This window comes from Felis catus, chromosome A1 (assembly GCF_018350175.1).
Source record: "Felis catus isolate Fca126 chromosome A1, F.catus_Fca126_mat1.0, whole genome shotgun sequence".
Taxonomy (NCBI): Eukaryota; Metazoa; Chordata; class Mammalia; order Carnivora; family Felidae; genus Felis; species Felis catus.
Genome location: NC_058368.1, coordinates 196981760 through 197002314, shown reverse-complemented (window position 1 = coordinate 197002314; position 20555 = coordinate 196981760). Strand labels below are relative to the sequence as shown.

Here is a 20555-nt window from a genome sequence, read left to right as displayed (position 1 = left end):
TCATGTACACAACGCACATGTGTTCAGTCACAGACACGTTCACACACGTGAGGGCCTGCCCGGAGGTGAGCAGGTGCAGCCAGGTGGGGGTCAGCTCTGCTCCTCTGCTGGGGTTCCAGAGCTAGTCCCAGCTCTCCTGTATATATGTCCCGCCGCCTCCTCCCACCCACTTCCTAAAAGGATCTGAGGTGGTTTCCAAGGTTAAATCTCACCCCCAAATAGGAGGGTAGGAGGATTAAAATCACTACCTTTGGGGCACCTGGGTGGCTCAGTCCGTTAAGCATCAGACTTCCGCTCAGGTCACGATCTCACAGTTCACGAGTTCGAGTCCCGTGTCAGGCTCTGTGCTCACAGCTCAGAGCCTGGAGCCTGCTTCAAATTCTGTGTCTCCCTCACTCTCTCTGCCCCTCCCCTGCTCATGCTCATGCCCCCCCCTTTCTCAAAAATCAATAAACATTACAAAAACAGGGGCGCCTGGGTGGCTCAGTCCATTAAGCGGCCGACTTCAGCTCGGGTCATGATCTCACGGTCCGTGAGTTCGAGCCCCGCATCGGGCTCTGTGCTGACGCTCAGAGCCTGGAGCCTGTTTCAGATTCTGTGTCTCCCTCTCTCTGACCCTCCCTCGTTCATGCTCTGTCTCTCTCTCTCTCAAAAATAAATAAACGTTAAAAAAAATAATTAAAAAAAAAAAACATTACAAAAACAAAATAAACCCACTACCCTTGCTTCTCCAGGCCCAGGGCCTTCTAACCTTGGAAGGACCCAGTGGTCTGTGATTACAGAGCCACCAACCCAGCCCTGACTCTGACCATCCCACCCCACTCTCTCTCCCCCGACTTGTCCCCCACCAGCGTGCCCAGCACTGGGCTCCCAGGCTCTGCCTCCCCTCCACGCCCTGAAGGCTGCTGGGCTGGAGGACAAATGAACAACTACCTCCCGAATGGTGTTTGCCATCCCGTGCGTTCCTGAGCCGAACCCTGGGCTTTGAGCTCTCTCTTCCTCAAGGTGAGTTCCCCGCCACCCAGGACCCCCAGAGCCGAAGCAGAGTGCCTCCCCCTCATTGTTCTAGAGTCTCAGTCCTCATGCTCTGCTCTCCTGACCCTGAGTCCCAACGCTGACTGCCCACCACCATCTCTCAATGAGGCGATAAGTTCCTGGAATTCAAATGAGCCACCCAGTGACGCGTCCTGATGTTCCAAAGTTGCTCAAGTGGATAGTTCCATCAGCTACCGCTGTGTAACAAACCAACTCAAAACGTAGTGGCTTAAAACAGCAATTTAGTCTCGCTCGTGATTCTGTGGGTTGGCTGGGCTCACCTGGTGGTTGTGCTCCACATGGTGTTGCCCGAGACCACTCAGGCAGCTGCACTCAGCTGCACCCGGCTGGACTGGCTTCAGGCATGGCTGGATCCGGCCGTCCGAGTGGTATCATCAGGAAATGTGCCCCACTTTCCAGTCCGTGCTCTGCTTAGCCAGAACCAGAACGTCCAAGAGGGCTTCCCTCACACGTTCCGTGCTTTCAGTGTGGTGACTGCAATATCTAGAGGCTGCCCAGGCCTCCCGTTTCATATGGTCTCTCCAGCAGGGTAGCCAGACTTCTTTACACAGCGGCTCAGAACCTAAGAGGGCAAAAGCAGAACCCGCAAGCCCCTTAGGACCTATGCTTGGAACTAGCACAGTGCCACTGAAGCCACATTCCAGTGGTCAAAGCAAGCCAAGATTCGTGATTTAAGGGGAGGAAAAATGGACTGGAGCACACAGTGGGAGAAGTGGGACACGTGCACGGAGATGAGAGGAGTCATTGGCAACCGCTTTCGCAGGCACCCCGCCTCAGTGGGCATGCTCATTGGGCTCGTGATATGTTTCCTGTGAAAGAAACTGAGCAGCAGGTCGATCAGGCACCCGGGATGACTTAGCACCCCTCATCACAAAATTCTTATCTCCACTTCCAAGGGGAATTCTCTTTTGGTTAGCGGATTTGGGGCACTATTTCTTTGGCAAGGGATGGGAACCCAGCTCCAGCCGTCTTGAGCAAAAAAAGAGAATGTGTTGACTCACATGCTGGGAAATTCAGGGCTGCAGAGGGCGGGATCCAGAGGCTCAGATAATGTCATCAGAAATGTATCACACTTTCCATTCCGGCTCCGCCGTCCTCTGTGTTGGCCTCATTCCCTCATTCGCAAGTAAACTCATTCTAGAAGGTGTAAAGATGGTCACCGGCAAATTTTTAAAAAGCAGGGGCATCTGGGTGGCTCAGTTGGTTGAGGGTCTGACTTTGGCTCCAGTCATGATCTCGAGGTTCATGAGTTTGAGCCCCATACCTGGCTCACTGCTGTCAGAGTGGATCCCCCTTTGGACCCTCTGTCCCCCTCTCTCTGCCCCTCCCCCACTGTGCTCTCTCAAAAATAAGCATTAAAAAAAAACGATAAATATTTTTTAAAAGGGGGTGGTGCCTGGCTGGTTCAGTCAGTGGACCATGCAATTCTTGATCTCAGAGTCATAAGTTCAAGTCCCACATTGGGCGTAGAGCTTACTTAAAAATATATAACATAATATAACATAACATATCATAACATAACATAAAATGTCACCAGCAACTTCAGATCTGCATCTTATCAGCTTCATACCTCCCATGGAAAATATGATTTCCCTCACCCCTCAATGATTTCAGTAAAAGTTCCAGGGACGTCTAAATGTAAGGCAGAAGTCACCAAAATCCTAGAGGAGAAAACAGGCAAAAACCTCTTTGACCTCAGCCGTAGCAACTTCTTACCCAACACGTCTCCGGAGACAAAGGAAACAAAAGCAAAAAAATGAACTACTGGGACCTCATCAAAATAAAAAGCTTCTGCACAGCGAAGGAAACAATCAGCAAAACTAAAAGGCAACTGACGGAATGGGAGAAGATATTTGCAAATGGCATATCAGATAAAGGGTTAGTATCCAAAATCGATAAACAACCTATCAAACTCAACACCCAAAAAACAAATAATCCAGTGAAGAAATGGGCAAAAGACATGAATAGACACTCTCCAAAAAAGACACCCAGATGGTGAACAGATACATGAAAAAATGCTCAACATCATTCATCATCAGGGAAATACAAATCAAAACCACAATGAGATACCACCTTACACCTGTCAGAATGGCTAACGTTAACAACTCAGGCAACAACAGATGTTGGCGAGGATGCGGAGAAAGAGGATCTCTTTTGCATTGTTGGTGGGAATACAAGCTGGTGCAGCCACTCTGGAAAACAGTATGGAGGTTCCTCAAAAATTAAAAATAGAACTACCCTACGACCCAGCAATTGCACTACTAAGTATTTATCCAAGCGATACAGGTGTGCTATTTTGAAGGGGCACACACATCCTAGTGTTTACAGCAGCACTCTCAACAATAGCCAAAGTATGGAAAGAGCTCAAATGTCCATCGATGGATGAATGGATAAAGAAGATGTGGTATATATATATACACACACAATGGAGTATTACTCGGCAATCAAAAAGAATGAAATCTTGCCATTTGCAACTATGTGGATAGAGCTGGAGGGTATGATGCTAAGTGAAATTAGTCCATCAGAGAAAGACAAATATCAAATGACTTCACTCATAGGAGGACTTTATGAGACAAAACAGATGAACATAGGGGAAGGGAAGCGAAAAGAGTACAAAAACAGGGAGGGAGACGAAACATAAGAGACTCTTAAATATAGAGAACAAACACAGGGTTGCTGGAGGGGTTGTGAGAGGGGTGATGGGCTAAATGGGTAAGGGGCATTAGGAATCTACTCCTGAAATCATTGTTGTACTATATGCTAACCAAGTTAGATGTAAATTATACAATAAATAAATTTTTAAAAAAAAGTCCCAGGGATGTCATTTAATGGCCCAGACTTCACTATGATCCAATCCAGGAACCAATCACCATGGCTCCAATTAGCCATGCCTCGGTACTGTGCCCTCCCCCTGGAGGAGAAGAAGGAGTGGACTGAAAGAACGCCATGGACTGAAAGCAACAAAAAAGCAGGTGATGTTACCATAGGGGGAGGCGGAGCTATAATGCCAAGAGGGCAAACAGAGTGCCACTGCATTATGCACTTTGTTAACAGAGAAAGAAAATCATATGAGCTCAGCTGAAGATAAGCATTTTCCTGATTCTGAATTCCAGAACAGATCTCTTTGCAGCAGTTAAATCCAGGGCATTTCCTGACAGAGGAGACAACAGCTTCACCTCCATTTTTGCGTAGATAGGGAAATGCCCTTCACGTGTGCATTTCATGAATTGCCCAACCTGTGAAAGTCAAGGACAGAACAATTCATTGCCCCCAAGGAAAGGCAATTTTGTAGGCTGCTGAGCTCATGGGCTCCCAGTGAGAAACTTCCAAATATCAGGTTGGCGTTCAGTCAGCCTGAAGAACAGAGAGGCTGTCCCCTCTCTCAGGGACATTCTTGCATTTCTGCAAGCCTTCCCTGCCTTCCCTCAGCCATCTCGATGTGTCCTGTCCCACCCAGATACCCACTTTGGATCAAGAGCAAGGGTTCAGACTTTGGCTATAGTAATGGAGGGTCAAGAATCACAAACTACTGAACTTTCAGAGCTGAAAAAGATCAGAAATGTCATGCTGATGGTTCCATTCTCTCCTTCCACAGAGATGGACTTATTAGCTTGAACTGTGGCTACCCATAATAAAGACTACGTTTCCCATCATCCTTTGCCACCAGTCATGGCCAGGTGACTTGGTTCTGGCCAATGAGATGCAAGCATAAACATCACCCAGGCGCTTCTGAGGATCTTTTGTCCTTTTCATCCTATTTTCATCCCAGTCCCTTTATCTTTCTTTCCTTTTTTTCTGTTTTTTTTTTTTCAAGTTTCTTTAAGTAACCTGTACACCCAATGTGGGTCTCGAACTCACAACCCCAAGGTCAAGAGTCATACACTCTACCAGCTGAGCCAGCCAGATGTTCCTTCCTTTTCATCTTTCTGATTCTGTCCTTTCTTCCATCTTCCTGGAATGTAGGTATGATGGCCACCATTTTGTACCATGAGGAATAGGACCACACCACAGCGAAGGCGGGTGTGAACCAGAAGGATTTAAAGCATAGCCACTGCATCAGCGATAGCCCACCCATCTTTGCACTTTTCTGGAGGGATAAATAAGCATCCATATTGTGTAAGCCATTATTGCTTTTGCACTTATGTTTCCTGTAGTCAAATCTAATCCTAGTTGATGACATTACCTCTTCTGACTTTCCCATGTCCTTTACCACCATGCCCCAAATATACAGAATCCTCTCCCAACCATCGCTTAACGCGTCATTGTACAACTCACTCAACACTACCTCTCAAGGTCATTTCATCTTTGGAATAGAATTGTTGGGATGTGTTAGAAAATTCTTACGCATCTTCACTCATTCCGTCGGCATAAAACCAAGTTCTCTCCCTCAGAAGGGCCAACCAGAGTCCTGCTGATGGTGCTCACAGACTTCCAGGACTTCTCTTCCCTGGTTCCCTTCCTTCCTCACAGGGCCTACCTGCTTTCAGAGCATCCCTCGTGCCATGCCCCAGAGCCCCATGGGAAAAGATGCCCATGTCCACAGCTCCCCGGCCCATGGGTGAGGTTTTGGGCTTGCAGAGAGCTGTGATGCAATATATTAGAAATCAGTACAGCTGGAGACACTTGGAATGTGTGATAAGAAAGAGTCCTCCCACACTTTCATTTTACTACTATTATTATTAATAATACCAATAGTATAAGGTGCCTGGGTGGCTCGGTCAGTTAAGCGTCCCACTGTTGATTTCAGCTCAGGTCATGATATCATGGTCCGTGGGATCAAGCCCCATATCGGGCTCTGAACTGACTGCACAGAGCCTGCTTGGGATTCTCTCTCTCCCTCCCTGTCTCTGCCCCTCCCCTGCTCATATGCTCTCTCTCTCTCAAACAAACAAACAAACAAACAAATAAATACTTTCTTTAAATCGGAAAATAAATAGAAATGCTAACATCCCCTTTACAGAAATTTAAAACAATACATACAATGTGGGAGTGTGTCACCCTCAGTCTCAGGGTTGTGAGTTCAAGCCCACATTGAGTGTAGAGATTACTTAAACATAAAATCTTGGGGCGCCTGGGTGGCTCAGTCGGTTGGGCGTCCGACTTCGGCTCAGGGCACGATCTCACGGTCCGTGAGTTCGAGCCCCGCGTCGGGCTCTGGGCTGACCGCTCAGAGCCTGGAGCCTGTTTCGGATTCTGTGTCTCCCTCTCTCTCTGACCCTCCCCCGTTCATGCTCTGTCTCTCTCTCTCTCAAAAATAAATAAACGTTAAAAAAAGTAAATAAATAAAAAATAAAATCTTAAAAAAAAATTAAAAGCAGAAGAATAAAGAAAGAGGACTGCCATAAAATGTAATCAGACCGATAGATATCAATCGTATATGCACAGAGCACAGCCTGATACTTTACTGCCATTTATGGAGTGCTTTTTCTTCCCAAGGTCCTGAAATAAACAGGGGGCGCTATGGGATTAAATTCTCACAAGTATCTTGCAAGTTAAATATTACTGCTAATTTGCAGGTGTCGATAAATCTCGGAGAGATTAAAGGCCCTTCCGTGGGTGCCAAAGGAGGAGTCAGCGCCTCGATCTCTATGCTCCCTACCCAGTTTTTCCTCATCCTTTCAGGCAGACTGGCACCACAGCCCGGAACACTCCTCCCTGCCCCTTTCTGGGTGATACCGGCACCTTCTCCTCCACATCTCACGTCCCGGATGAGTCCTCTCCTGAGCCCTGATCTCTTCCTGTCAGGTAGTTCATTCATCAAAACTCTCCTCGGCACACAGCACGGTTTATAATTACGTGTGTGACACCTATCTCCCCCTCCCGTGAGGTCAGGGATCCCATCTGTCTTGTTTGCTGCTGGGTCGGCAGCATCTAGAACCGAGTTGGCACATTCCGGTGCTGAAACCTTGTTGAATGAACCACAGCCTGTGCTTAGGGCCATCACCCTGCCTTTCCGGGAGGCCTCGTGGAGGTTCTGACTCCCAGGACCAAAGGGTCCATCAGAGCTCACTTCACCCCATCCCTGCATCATAGAAAGGGGAAATGGAAGCCAGAGAAGACAAGGGACTTGTCAGGGCCCCTCAGTGGCTAGACACAGGGCTGGGGGGGTGGGGGGAGCAGAGATCAGGGTCCAGGCTCCAAGCCGAAGGCCTGACACCAGTGGGTGGCCCTTCCTGGGTCAGGTTTGTATCTGTGAAGGGATGAAGGAAGGTGGGATGCCCCTGAATGTGGCTGGGAGGAAGGGCTGCCGAAAACAATGTGGCCAGCCCAGGAAGGAGGTGGAGAGGCCTGCTGGCCTGGCTGGGAAGGATTCCAGCAGGGGGCCTTGCTCGGTTTCCTCCCAGCACAGGGGGAAGTAAACACATTCCTAGGCTGTGCAGGCATTCCCCGGCTCCCACCACCCCACCAGCTGCCAGGGCCTCAGGTCCCTGGCTAGCGGCCTGTCGCCTTTCGGAAGGGAGGGCCCAGAGAGCGAACATGACTCGCTCAGGGTCAGAGCGGCTAATACGCTTTGCTGGGCCGCCTCCTGCCCCAGAGCACAGAGGTGAGAAAGGACATCGTGTCTCCCCTCCCCAGTCCCAGATTGGGCTGCTCAGAGGCCCGGGACAGTTGGGCTAGCTCCCAGCCAGGCTGGGCCTCTCTGAGGATCAGCATCTCGTCTCCTCCACTGGCAAGGACTGTGAGGAGGAGGGCACTGGGGACCCTTTGACAAGGCAAGAACGGCCTATAGCGAGCACCTGGCCATAGCTTCCTATCGGACAGATAAGGAAAACGAGGCCCAGAAGGGCTGGGACTTGCCCCAGCTGCACAGCAAGATAGTGACGAAGCAGAGACCAGAACCCAGATCTTGTGGACCATGGCTTCGTGTGTCCCTGCCACCTCCCATCCCCTTCAGCTCTCACCGCCCCCCCCCCACCCCCCACCCCTTCTCCCTTCAGCCCTGTCTGGGCCTCTGCACACGCTCATTCTTCTGCCCAGGATTCCCTCCTTGAACTTTCTTGACCAGGCAAACTCCTACCTGTACTTCAAAACCATTCTGAGCTTTGCCACCGAACAGACCAGACAGCCTGGGGGGGGGGAGGGTGGGTCCCGCCACCACCCCAGCGGCAGCTGCAGCGTCAGCTGTCCCGGGAGGCCAGTGCCAGCCCCTCCTACAATCACAGCAGCTGCGTAACTTAGCTCTCGGCAGCAGGCAGGACGGCGTGGGTGTCACCCCCTGTGCAAAAAGTCTGTGTGTCATGAAAAGTGCCTAGCATCTGGACCGGGAGAGCTGGTCCTGACCTGCCTCTCTCCAGGCCGTGGGACCTGGAGGGAGCCCTTCCACCCCTCGGGGAGATATCATCCAGGCACAGAGTCCTGGTGCTAGAAGCTAGAAGCACAGGGCAGTTGTTAACTCTTGGGCCAGCTCCGGCTGATGTGCACCTGTGTGGGGTGCTGTGTTAAGGAGGATTCAGAGGGAGGGAGTCTGGTCGTAGACCCACCACTTATTTGGGACCCCGGGACTGGCTGTCTCTGGGGGCCCTCCCTGCCCTGATAAACATACCCCCGTGACCTGAATCAGCAGGGCCCCAGGACGGACCGCAGGGCCCGCCATGCTCCTCCCCCACACCCCCAAGCACTGCAGGCCTCTGGTCACCACACACAGGCGAGAGCCCAGCACCTCAGGGGAGATAAGGGCCCTTCCCAGGCGAGTGGGCCTCTGGCTGTGGGCTCCAGCTCTTTCCCCCCCGTGTTGACCCCAGATGAACATTCTTTCCAGCACGTTCCAGCCACTGCTTTTCTTCCCGAGCTGCTGCTGGCTTGTTCTGGCCAGGTCAGCACAGCACAGGCCTCTGCAGAACATTCAGCTAAGCTGCTTCCTGCCTGCCGCCGGGAGGGGCCGAGGGAGAATCGGGCTGGAGGAAGAGGAGGAGGGCTGGGAGGCTGAAGTCCGTCCTGGCCCGATAAGCAGCCTTGGACATTGCCCCGAGAGGGAATTTCCTGTTTCTGCCCCTTCTCCCTCAGGAGTGCGCCTCCCGGCCCTCCTCCAGCGCCACACTGTCTGGGCATGCGTTGAACTCCGAGGCCCTCAGTAGGTCAGAGAGGCCGTTTGAAGTTTCTCATCTGTCAAATGGGAGAAAGAGCACTGAATTCGTTCTGATAGGTGATGGCTAAGAAATTTTGCTGGGTTGAATGGTGTCCCCCTGCCCCAAAACTCATATCCACCCGAAACTTGTAAATGTGACCCTCTTTGGAAAATAGGGTCTTGGCGGGTGTAATCAAGTTAAGATGGGTCATGGGGGGGGGGGGGCCTAAATCCAACATGCCTGGTATCCTCATGGGGAATTTGGTCACAGAGACAAAATAGAGATTCCCCACAGAGAGAAGCCATGTGAAGACAGAAGCCGAGACCGGAGTAATGCTGCCACAAGCGAAGGTATGCCGGAAGCCGCCAGAAGCTGGAAGAAGCCAGGAGTGATTCTCCTTCACTGGCTTTGGAGGCGGCAGTCCAGCTGGCCTTGATTTTGGACTTTGGTCTCAGGAGTGGCGAGAGAATACGTTTCTGTTGTTTTTAGCCACTCAGTTTGTGGGGATTTGCTGCCGCAGACCTGAGAAATGTCTTCCCCCAGGCGGCCACTCGGTAGGGGCATCCCACGACCGCTCCTGGTTTCGTGCCTGGCCTCCCTCCTCCATCCCTGCGCCCCCCTGAGCACAGCGGTCTTCCTGACTCACAGCCGTGACTGTCTCCCCCGCCTTGGGCACAAGCTCTGTCACGGCCACGCCTGGCCGGCACGTGTCAAGCCTAGCTGGGCAGAAGGCTTGAGGCAGGTCTAGACGTGTGGCGGCCGATGTCGGTCTGACCGAGGTCGGCTGAGATCGGGCCCAGAAAAGACCAGTTTCCCCACAGCGTGGAAGACAGAGGTGGGCAATGGCCCTCAGTGGTCTCTGAATTCTAGACTCTGCAAGGGCAAGGTCCAGATCCCCTTTGTCCCTTCAGCACCTGGCACCGGGCCTGACAGTAGCACTCACTATATGACGCGTCCTGTTCTAAGTGCTTCTATTCATCCCTCACAACAACCCTCTGAGGTGCCGGCATTGCCCCCATTTCACAGCCAAGGCAACTGAGGCACGCAGAGCTTACGTGACTTGCCCAAAGTCACCCTATTGGTAAATGGCAGAGCCAGGCCTCAAACTCAGCTGGTGTGGCCGGCAAGCCCAGGCTTTTATCTCCTCACCATCGATATTTATTGAAGTAACAAAAAGCTAAAGCCGGCTGCAGCCCCTGATGGATGCACACGCTCGTTCTCTGAAGGCCCAGTCCCCAGGGAGGACGCCACGTTCTACCCACAGGGGCCCAGGAGTGGGCACAGCACGAGTTCCAGTTGAAGATGGCTCTCGCTTTAATCTGGCTCATGCCACGATCTGGCCAGCAGGCCCCCAGGAGCCCACCCTGACATCCTCAGCTGGTGGCTGAGACCCCTGCAGGGCCTAGAGGGCCCAGGCCCTCAGCGCAGGAAAAGTCCCTTTGACCAGAAACCGAATCAGAGGGTCATGGGCACCGATTACTGGTAAATCAGCAAGCAGGCTTTTGCACTCCCACACCCTGGGCCAAGGCGACTCCTGGGAGGCGCTGTGTTGGGGCCAGGAATTGGCGGTTTTCACATCATTAACCCCACTCAGCTCCTGTCCCCTCTCTCTCTCTCTCCTCTTGTTTATTGATCTTATCGCCTCTGTTTTTATGAACAACTGTTCTACTCTTTGCCTTCCATTCTCCTTCCCCAAGAGGATCTGTTAATATTCCCACCAGGTCACCTCAAAGGCCGGTGAATCAGCCTCCGAATTGGGTCCCCACCTACGGTCCATGCAACCAGAGAGGTGGGGGTCACATGGTACCAACATGGCTGCTGCTGGGGAAACCATGACAGCGGGAGGCATGCTGAGGTAGGCTTGGATGGAGCCCAACCAAGATGTCTACTATTTCCTTCATGCCTCAACTCCCTCTACAAACTGCTCCTTCTCATGGGCCCCCCCTCAACCCCAGGAAGGGCCTCTGAACTGACCCACCGACTAAAGCCAGGATGTCATTTGGGGACAAACCCACTATTCCTTCCTTTCCAACCATGGCAGCCATTGCCTCGCTCATGTACCACGCCACCCTTTCGTTCGCTGAGCACAGAATCAGACTCAGAATCGGCAGTGTGCTCCAGGGAGCCATTGCCAAGCAATTCCGGCTGACATGAAAGAACTCGACAGGTCTGGTTGATCTCCGGAGCTGTTCCGGGCGTTGGTGTGGCCATCTGAGTCAGCACTCCCGCCCCAGCAGGACACACAGCCTGGGAGGGGCTGGGACCCGTGGTCAGTGGTCCCCGGACAGAGGTTCTAATTACTTAAACCTGAGGACAGGAGCCGCAGCCGGGCTTGTGAGGGGACACCCAGGCGGAGGGCAAGGCTGGGGGCCGGACACTGATTCACGGGCCCTGGTTCGAAGTTCAGCACCTGATCGTCTTCCCTTCTGTGAGTCAAACAGGCAGCTTCCCCCACATCACAGAGGTGTTCCTCAACCAGTTCCCTGCGGCCTGCCCCGTGCTTTGAGGTGATCCCAAAGCATCAGCCCAGGAACCGCACCAAAGGCACAGGAACCACCTGGGGAGGCACCCGCTGTATCACACGGGGACCATTTTGCCTCCGGAAATCACTGGACTTCTCAGAGCCTTCATACGGTCTTCGTGTGGTTCCTGTGGTCTGTGAGTCATGAAGAGCAGGACAGGGACGCCTGGGCGGCATTGGTTGAATGCCAACTGGTTGAGCTGGTTGAACATCCAACTCTTGAATTCGGCTCAGGTCATGATCTCACGGTTTGTGAGTTTGGGCCCCACGTTGGGCTCTGTGCTGACAGCATGGAACCTACTTGGGTTTCTCTCTCTCTCTCTCTCTCTCTCTCTGCCCCTCCCCCAATTGTGTGTGCATGCTCTCTCTCTCTCTCTCTCCCAAAATAAATAAATAAACTTAAAAAAAAACTATTAAAAAAAAATAAGAACAGGACAAGTGTGCAGGCTTTCTCAAATCATAGGACTTATTTTGACCGATGGACTATATAGGCGTAAAAAAACTTCATCCAATAGAATCAATTATTGTACATAAAATAGATTTGCAGATATATAATAAAAGAATGTAAGACCAAAAAAAAAAAAAAAAAACAAACCCAAAAACAAAACCCAAAAAACTTTATCCACCCATGGAAGGGGACAGAAATGAGGGAAAGGAAGGGGCGCCTGGATGGCTCAGTCAGTTGAGTGTCCAGCTTCAGCTCAGGTCATGATCTCTCATGGTTTGTGAATTCGAGCCCCACGTCCGGCTCTGTGCTGACAGCCGGGAGCCCGGAGCCTGCTTCGGATTCTGTCTCCCTCTCTCTCTGCCCCTCCCCTGCTTGCACTCTGTCTCTCTCAAAAATAAGCAAGCATTAAAAAAATTATTAACAAGAAATGAGGGAAGGGGGTTGGGCATGAGGAAAATGGGTCGTGAAAAGGATCCTGAATGAGGAGCTCAGGGCTAAGTCAGCACGAGGACCCTCAGCTCCTGCCAAATTTTTCCACCCAAGAACACAGGCCCCGGTCCCGCCAGGCTTTCCGATGTTCTCAACAGAAAAATCCAGATTTCTATGTGAAATACTTTTATTTTATTTATTTATTTATTTATTTTTTCAACGTTTATTTATTTTTGGGACAGAGAGAGACAGAGCATGAACGGGGGAGGGGCAGAGAGAGAGGGAGACACAGAATCAGAAACAGGCTCCAGGCTCCGAGCCATCAGCCCAGAGCCTGACGCGGGGCTCGAACTCACAGACCGCGAGATCGTGACCTGGCTGAAGTCGGATGCTTAACCGACTGCGCCACCCAGGCGCCCCGTGAAATACTTTTAAATTGTAGCAACTCGGTCAGCGCATTCATTTTTGCTTGAGGCCGTTGATTTGTACACGTGCTTCATATCCTGGGAGGAAGAATCGCAGGCTTTTCCTTCCAGTGTTTTCCGTGAGCTTCCCTCACGGTGAGGGCGGAAGCTGTCAGCTCCATGAAACCAAACTGCCGGAGGGTGGCCGATACTCACACCCTTTGCCCAGACCTCCAAGTTGTGCAGGGCATCTGGGCTGCTTGTCATTCCGCTTCCACGGTGAGGACCGGAGAGGTTTTCCCGGAGCCGTGCCCTGCCCGGTGCACGCTGTCGCCGATACCACCTGTTTGTCACCACAGAAACCGGGTATTTCCCGACCAGCCCAAGGGGCCTCTTCTGTCCTCTGCATTTTCAGAGCCCTGAGTGAGCAGCCGGGATGCCCATACATCCCCTTGTGTCAGTGGCTCCAAGAAGTGACACGGGAAGAGGGTGACACGGGGCCAGCACAGACAGGGCTGGTCAGTTAAAGTAGTTCATAGAGTGTTTGCTAGGTCACGGTGTGAGTCAAGCACCCAGGAGCCTGGGGGCGCATGGAGGGCTCAGTCGGTTTAGCCTCCAACTCCTGACTTCAGCTCAGGTCATAATCTCCCGGTTCAAGCCCCGCATCAGGCTCCCTGCTGACAGTGCAGAGCATGCTTGGGATCCTCCCTCTCTCTCTGCCCCTCCCCTGTTCATGCTCTCTCTCTCTCTCTCTCTCTCTCTCTAAATAAACTTAAAAAAAAAAAAAAGCTGGCTGTAGACACGGACTGTGGAATCAGCTCTGGCCGACCTGTGGAACCCACTGCCGAAAACCTGCTTCAGACGGACTGACCGGTGCAAGGCCACATACCGGGCACACCCCTGAGCCAGGCGGGCCCTTCCAGAAAGCCCACATCTGATGGCATCAGAGGATATCAGGAGAACCTGGTGGATGAACCCGGCATCGGGCAGCGAAGGTGGCAAGCGGGGGGCTTGGGACCCATCTGGGCCTCATTCCTTGGGCTGCCTGGTCGTGGGAAAATGGAGCATTGGGCTGACCACGGTCCTGGGAGGGCCCCAGGTTACAGCCAAAGATGCGTCCCTTCCCACTGGTCTGGGCTGTGGCCAGGTCCTCACAGCAGGGTGGGGCTGCGGAAGGGAAGGAGGGGGGTGGGGTCTTTGGTGAGGCAGCACGCACCCCCTTGACCACCTTCTTCCATGACTCAGTCTGGCTGTGGCACAAGTTCACTTTGCTCCCATCGCCGTGTTCAGAAATCAGTTGAACAGGAAGCACTTGTGGAGCATGTGCTCAGGGGAATGACATGGAGGAAGGTGGGAAAGAGAATCCGGAATTTTATCACTGGATGGCCAGAGAGGCGAAGGATCCCCAAGCAAGTCAAGGGTGGGCCAGGCCCAGCGCCCACGTCGCCTGCCAAGCCCAGCCCCTCCCACCGCACCTCATCTGGAGAACAAGCCAAAAGCCCAAACCTTCCGGCACCCAAAGGAAAGCCTCTGCATCACACGCGGCTAGCAGCCGCGTCGCTATTCAGAGCCCCAGGTGCCCACGTAGCCCTGGCACAGGGGGTGCACATTCAAGAAGCAACCGGGGCCCTGCCCTTCCACAGATGACGTGTGTATGGTCTCTCGAGGTGGTCATTAGGAGCGAGGCTGGAGTCTGCTTTGGATTCTGTGTCTCCCTCTCCCTCTGCCCCTGCCCTGCTCTCTCTCTCTCTCTCTCTCTCTCTCTCAAACATTTTTTAAAAATTTTTAAAAAAGAAGGTTAATAGACAAAAACGGCAAGAGGTCAATATGCAGGATTCCCATGAAAGCCCATGAGTAAGACACATCCCTGATCCGCGGTCTCCGGGATCCTGAGCGCAGAGCCCCGGGACCCCTCCCACACCACAGTCCCTGAACCTCAGCAGGTCAGTCCTCACCACTGGTGAATTCCACCTGCAGGTGCAAAGGCGATGCCTGCTTGGCTGTTGGCCCTGCAGACCATGGGAATAAAGGAAAAGTGAGGCTCTCTGAGGGGCCACTTTCTCTTGGTGTCTGTCCGGCAACTCCTATGAGAGCGTGAGGGAAAAAAATTGGAGTGTGACCTTGGCCACAGACATGAGGCAAGCACAGTAGACCCAGAACTGAAGACCCTGCTCCCCTTGGCGTCTGACGGGTGCGGAGCAAGCCAAGGGACTCCGTCCCTGCCCCGGACACACACTTGCTGGAACACCATCCTTCAGCTCTTGGAAGTCAGTAAGCAAAGGGTACGTGGTCCAGTTAATAAGCCAGAGGACTACTTCCATCTTTAATTTGGTGACTCCTTCACAGTGGCGTACCCCCAATTCATTTTCACGTGAAGGAGAGGAAGATGGTCCCCCTCTCCATCACATCCACCCCGGGGGCGCCCTGGCTCCTGGACACAGCGGGCTATGCACACAGTATGCACACAGGGAAAGAGGCAGAACATCAAAACTTCTTTCATGTTGGAAGGGACCAGACAGAAGGCTAATGCATTTCTAGACTGAAGATGGGGCATTAGGATCAGGGGGTCACTCAGTCCATGGGTTGCCCCGAGAAGTCCTGGGGGGCTGTTGAGTGGCGGGCATCGGCGGGGGGGGTGGGGGGATGCCCGGGAGGGGAGGATTCTGGAGCCCTAGGCCACGTTCCCCTGGCATGCTGCCTGTATCTCTGTCATCTACTGGGTTTCTGCCCAAGATTGTTTTTGGACAAAGAGCTCTGCTGCTGTTAAAAAAATAACTAAAGGAAAAGAAAAAGTCAAAAGTAAAGCTAAAAAGAAAAAAGAGAGTCGCTAATTGGGTCCCTCCACTTGGCTAAAACCACGTCCCCAGTCCAGGCCCCCTTCTTCTCCCAGCCTCCTGCTGCAGAAGCTTCAAAAGGCACACACTGGCTCCCGTGTACTCCCCCAAGTTCACCCAAGGAAGCTGTGCAGAGCCAGGCAGGGACCCGGATGCCTCTCCGTACAGGGCACACAAGACCTTGCTCTGTCCATACCGTGTTTCTTCTCAGGATGGCCCAGGGGCATTCCCATAACTACAATGACAACGACCAGTGACACGTATCGTGTCCTCACTCCACATCAGGGACTGTGCTAAGCGAGGGCTTTTAGAAATTGCCGCTGCTTTCTTTTTTTTTAATTTTTTTTTTTCAACTTTTATTTATTTTTGGGACAGAGAGAGACAGAGCATGAACGGGGGAGGGGCAGAGAGAGAGGGAGACACAGAATCGGAAACAGGCTCCAGGCTCTGAGCCATCAGCCCAGAGCCTGACGCGGGGCTCGAACTCACGGACCTCGAGATCGTGACCTGGCTGAAGTCGGACGCTTAACCGACTGCGCCACCCAGGCGCCCCGCCGCTGCTTTCTAAGAGAAGGCCCTATGATTGCTTTCTTTTTTTTCTTAGTGTTTATTTTTGAGAGAGAGACAGAGCGCGAGTGGGGGGGAGGGCAGAGAGAGAAAGAGGGAGGGACACACAGATTTCAAAGCAGGCTCTAGGCTCTGAGCTGTCAGCACAGAGCCCGACGTGGGCCTCGAACCCACGAACTGTGAGATCATGACCGAAGCCAAAGTTGGACGCTTAACCGACTGAGCCACCCGGGCGCCCCGCGGTTGTTTATTTCTGATTTACAGATGGGGAGACTGAGGCTGAGGGAGGACAGACCAAATTCAGCAGCCAGCGAGTGAAGAAAACGCAGCGGGAACCCAGGCGCACCTGATGTCAGGGCCCCAGCTCTCTCCCCCACTCCACACCCTCTGCCCTGGCCACCCCTTCCTTTCCTGCTGGCCCCCTGCTGACCCACCCTATGGCCTTGGCAGGGTCTGCACCTCTGCCGGGGGTACTGCAGGGCCCATGAGGGAAGGGGGCACCACTTCCGGGCTCTTCCATCCCCAAGCTAGCACCCCGCCAGTCCCCAGCCCTGCGTGTGTGTGCGCGTGCGTGCGCGTGTGCGTGTGTGTATGTGCACGTGCAGGCGCAGCCCCCTGCCCTCCCCTCTGCAGCCTGGGGCCTGTAGCTGCACCTGCTTTCCGGAGGGGCCACTGACTCAGCACTTAGTTCTCTAGGCCTTTAAGGAAAGGAGGGTGGGGGGAGGCCGCCAGGCTGCAGCGAGTGGGAGTGGATGTGGACGTCCCCAGCGGTGGAGGGCACCTGCCCACCTGTCAGGGAGCAAGCAGCCTTCTTGAGGACTCTCCTAGGCCCACCTCAGCTACTCCCTCATCCCAGCGGCCCGGGTGCATGTCTCAGTGTCCAAATCTCCCCTTTCTGTAAGGACACCAGTCCTGCAGGATAAGGGCCCACCCTCACGACCTCATCTGAGCTTGATCATCTGCGGAGACGAGACGGGTTCCAAGAAGGTCACACTCACAGGTCCCGGGGTTGGGACTTCAACTTCCGTCGGGGAGGCACGCAGTTCAACCCCCCAAACCACCCCGCGGACCTGCTCAACGGATTAAACGAGCTAATGCATCTAGTGCGGGCCGCAGAGTAATCCCTCGACAGATGTCCTCACGGGCAAAGTGTTATCTCACTGCAAGGTGGTGGCAGCGAGTCCTGTGGGGTGACTGCCGCAGGGACAGGGCATCCCTGCATTGGGGCCGGGTGGAGGGATGCTGGCACTCACTGCTGGGCCTCACACCTCACCTCACCCATCGACAAAGGCGGCAGTGGCTCCCCAGAGGCACGGAGTCCCACTTAGCGTGGGACCCACAAACTGTCCATCGCCCGCCCATATCCGAAACTACCCCTGCTGTTATCAATCCTCCGTGACGGTTCGAGGGGAGGTGATGGTTGCCACCGGGGTCGCTAAGTGCTCCCCAGGTGCCCCTCGACACAGTCACCACACCTGACACGTCACTGGGGCCCGGCCGGTAGTCCTGAGGGGCTGAGTCATGGGGTGACATTGGTGTTCCCATAACGTGCCCAGGCCCCCGCAGTGGGGCTGTGTCTCGTGCGTGGCCTCATCGTGGGGATGGCAGCTTTCTCGCTGGGAGGCAACAGACCATGAGGAGTGGGTGTGAGTGGCTCAGGCTTCTCCATCTGGGAGAGCAGATTGAATCTCAAATTGGTGCCTGCCTTCTGTGCCTAAGCTACTTCTTCACTCAGCACTTTGTAAAGCTCAAGTTCAAAGTCCCGAACGAAGGTCTCTTAAGGAATCCTCTGCAATGAGGATACAAGGCTTTCGTTATGGTGCTCGTAAATGGTCCCTGTGTTCCGTGTATTTCTTCCGTGCTCATTCATAAAATGTTAGGCGAGTTGAGGAAATTGAGGCTTAAGCAGGCAGCACTGTGGGGGTGAGGGGAGATGACCAGGAAAGAGCTATGGGTTGGCCTATTGGGCAAAGATCCCAATAAAGACAATTGTGGAGGCGTGTCTGATGGTCTAAGCCGTCACAAAAATAACGAGCGTTTGTGCAACCTCTGCCAGCCCTGAGTACCAGACTCACGGATCATTTTCTGTGATATTCAGAGCAATGCCATATAGTCAGTAGTATAAATATATCTGCATTCTATAGATGAAGACAAGAAGTAAAGGCTTAGTGACTTGCCCGGTCACCTTCCCAAGAAGTAGCAGATGAGCAGTTTGAGCCCGAGCCGGATTCTAGGGCCCAGCCCTCAGCCATGATGCTGGTCGGCCTTCCAAGCACTATGATGAGGTCCCCAAGTCCGGAGCGGAGCAAATGAGCTCCTCTCCAGCCTGTGCGTCCACAAAACGCCAGAGACCGGAGGGCTGAGCGAGGGTGGGGGCTCCCCCAGGTTCTCCGTTAGGCCCGACGGAAGAACTGGCCCACACCATGTAATCCTGACTCGAGAAGATGTGAGGAGGAATCTGTACGGCAGTAAAAAAAAAAAAAAAAAAGAGCAAACTCCTGTGCTACGTGGAGAAACTTCATGAACACAACGCTGGGCCAAAAACGCCAGGCACAGGGGCACCTGGGTGGTTTAGTCGGTTGAGCCTCTAATTCTTGATTTCGGCTCCCGTCATGATCCCCGGGGGCGTGGGACCTGAGCTTGGAGCCTGGTTAGGATTCTCCCTCCCTCTCCCTCCGCCCCTCTCCCCTGCTTTTGTCTCTCTAAAATAAAAATAAAAACTAGCCACAAAAGCACACATACTGTGCCAGTCACTTAGGTGAGGTTCTGAAACAGAGACAGCCAATTCTGTGACGATAAAATCAGGAGCGTAGCTGCCTTTGGGAAGCCCCCGGGGGGGGGGGGGGTAGAAATGGCTCACATCTTGGATTGGGTGGTGGTTACCACTATGTAAAAAGTCATCAAGCTGCATGCTTCGGACTTGTGCCTTTTATTGTATCTCATTTCTACCTCCAGTGGATCAGACAGATGTGAAGAAACCAGAGGGGTTTTGACTGGGGCAAGAGGGGTGGACTCAGTTCTCTGAAAAATAAAAGACGGGATTGGAGGAGGGCGGTGGAGGTGGTGATTGCCTGGCGGCGCCCCCCCCCCCCCCCCCCCCCCACCGTTTGGTCAATTCCCTCTTACAAAGTCTGTAGAGTACTGTACTTTTCAGGAGTTCCTGAGCGGGGAGCGGGGACGCCCTCTGCCCAGGAGAGCAAAGAAGCTTCTGTTGCTCTCTTAATCTATTTAGTCGTTCCCTCATTTATCCACTCAGTGTTCACCAGGGGTTCGTGGGGGGCCTGCTACGTGCCAGGCGCTACGTGACATCCCGAGCACCCAGCAGTGAATGAACAGAAACATCTGCTCTCATGTTGCTGCCTTCCTGGTGGGGTGGAGATGACGGTTACTTTAAAGTAACAGGTGAAGTATATAGTATGTTAGTTGGAGAAAAATAAAACAGGGAAAGAGGTGAGGACTGAAGGGCAGGTGGCATCTTCAAACAGGGGGATCCAGGAAGCCCTCCCTGAGAGGGGGACATTTCAGCACAGATCAGGAAGACTCTGGGGGACGGCCCCAAGTGCAAATGTCCTGAGACCGGTGGGTGGTCACGTTTGGCAAGAGGGAAGCAGTGAGGGGTCAGGTTGGCCGGAAGGGGCGATTAAGGGAGAGTCACAGAACTACAGTCTGGGAGGTGATGGGAAGGGGGGGGCGGGGAATGAGAGTCAGAACTTGTTCAGACCTGGGCGTTACTGGACAAGAGGAGGAGTTTGGGACCTGGCTGCATATTTGTGAAGGATGACTCAGCAAGTCCCGTAGCTCACTCAGGGCACTGCGCCTCTGCTCTCCCACCTGAGCACCTCTGCGCTGGAGGGAAGGGGAAGGGGCCCGGTGCCCTGGGAGAGGGGGAGGCGCAGCCCCGAGCCCCTCTGGACAGGGCGCGCAGGGCCTTTGGAGAACGCAGCTGCAGACAGGGACTGCTTCCTTGCAATGCCTCTGGAGGCTTTCCAAGGAGGCGAAGCCTGCCCAGCCCGGTTCAATAGAAACTCCTGCCCGGAGCCAGGGAGGGAGAGGTGAGGCAGAGACGGATCATCCCAGGCAGGGCGGTGCCTCCTCTCGCGCTCCCAGAACTGCTGACCTCATCTCCTCTCCCTGACGTGAGAGCCCACATCTTGGGCCTGGGGGAGGTGCACAGGGCCCTGTTGGGGCACGGCGGCCGAGGTGTCCCTCCCTGCCACAAGGCCCTTTCTT

General features: G+C 53.5%; 1 long non-coding RNA gene across 1 annotated transcript; it reads right to left on the bottom strand.

Moving 5' to 3' along the window:
* Window positions 1-1260: 1260 nt before the first annotated feature.
* On the bottom strand, window positions 1261-9075 carry LOC109493011. Its single transcript, XR_002147035.3, has 3 exons — window positions 8075-9075; window positions 2058-2193; window positions 1261-1618 (listed from the first exon to the last, which is right to left on the bottom strand). It is a non-coding gene; the product is annotated as an uncharacterized LOC109493011 (long non-coding RNA).
* Window positions 9076-20555: the final 11480 nt, after the last annotated feature.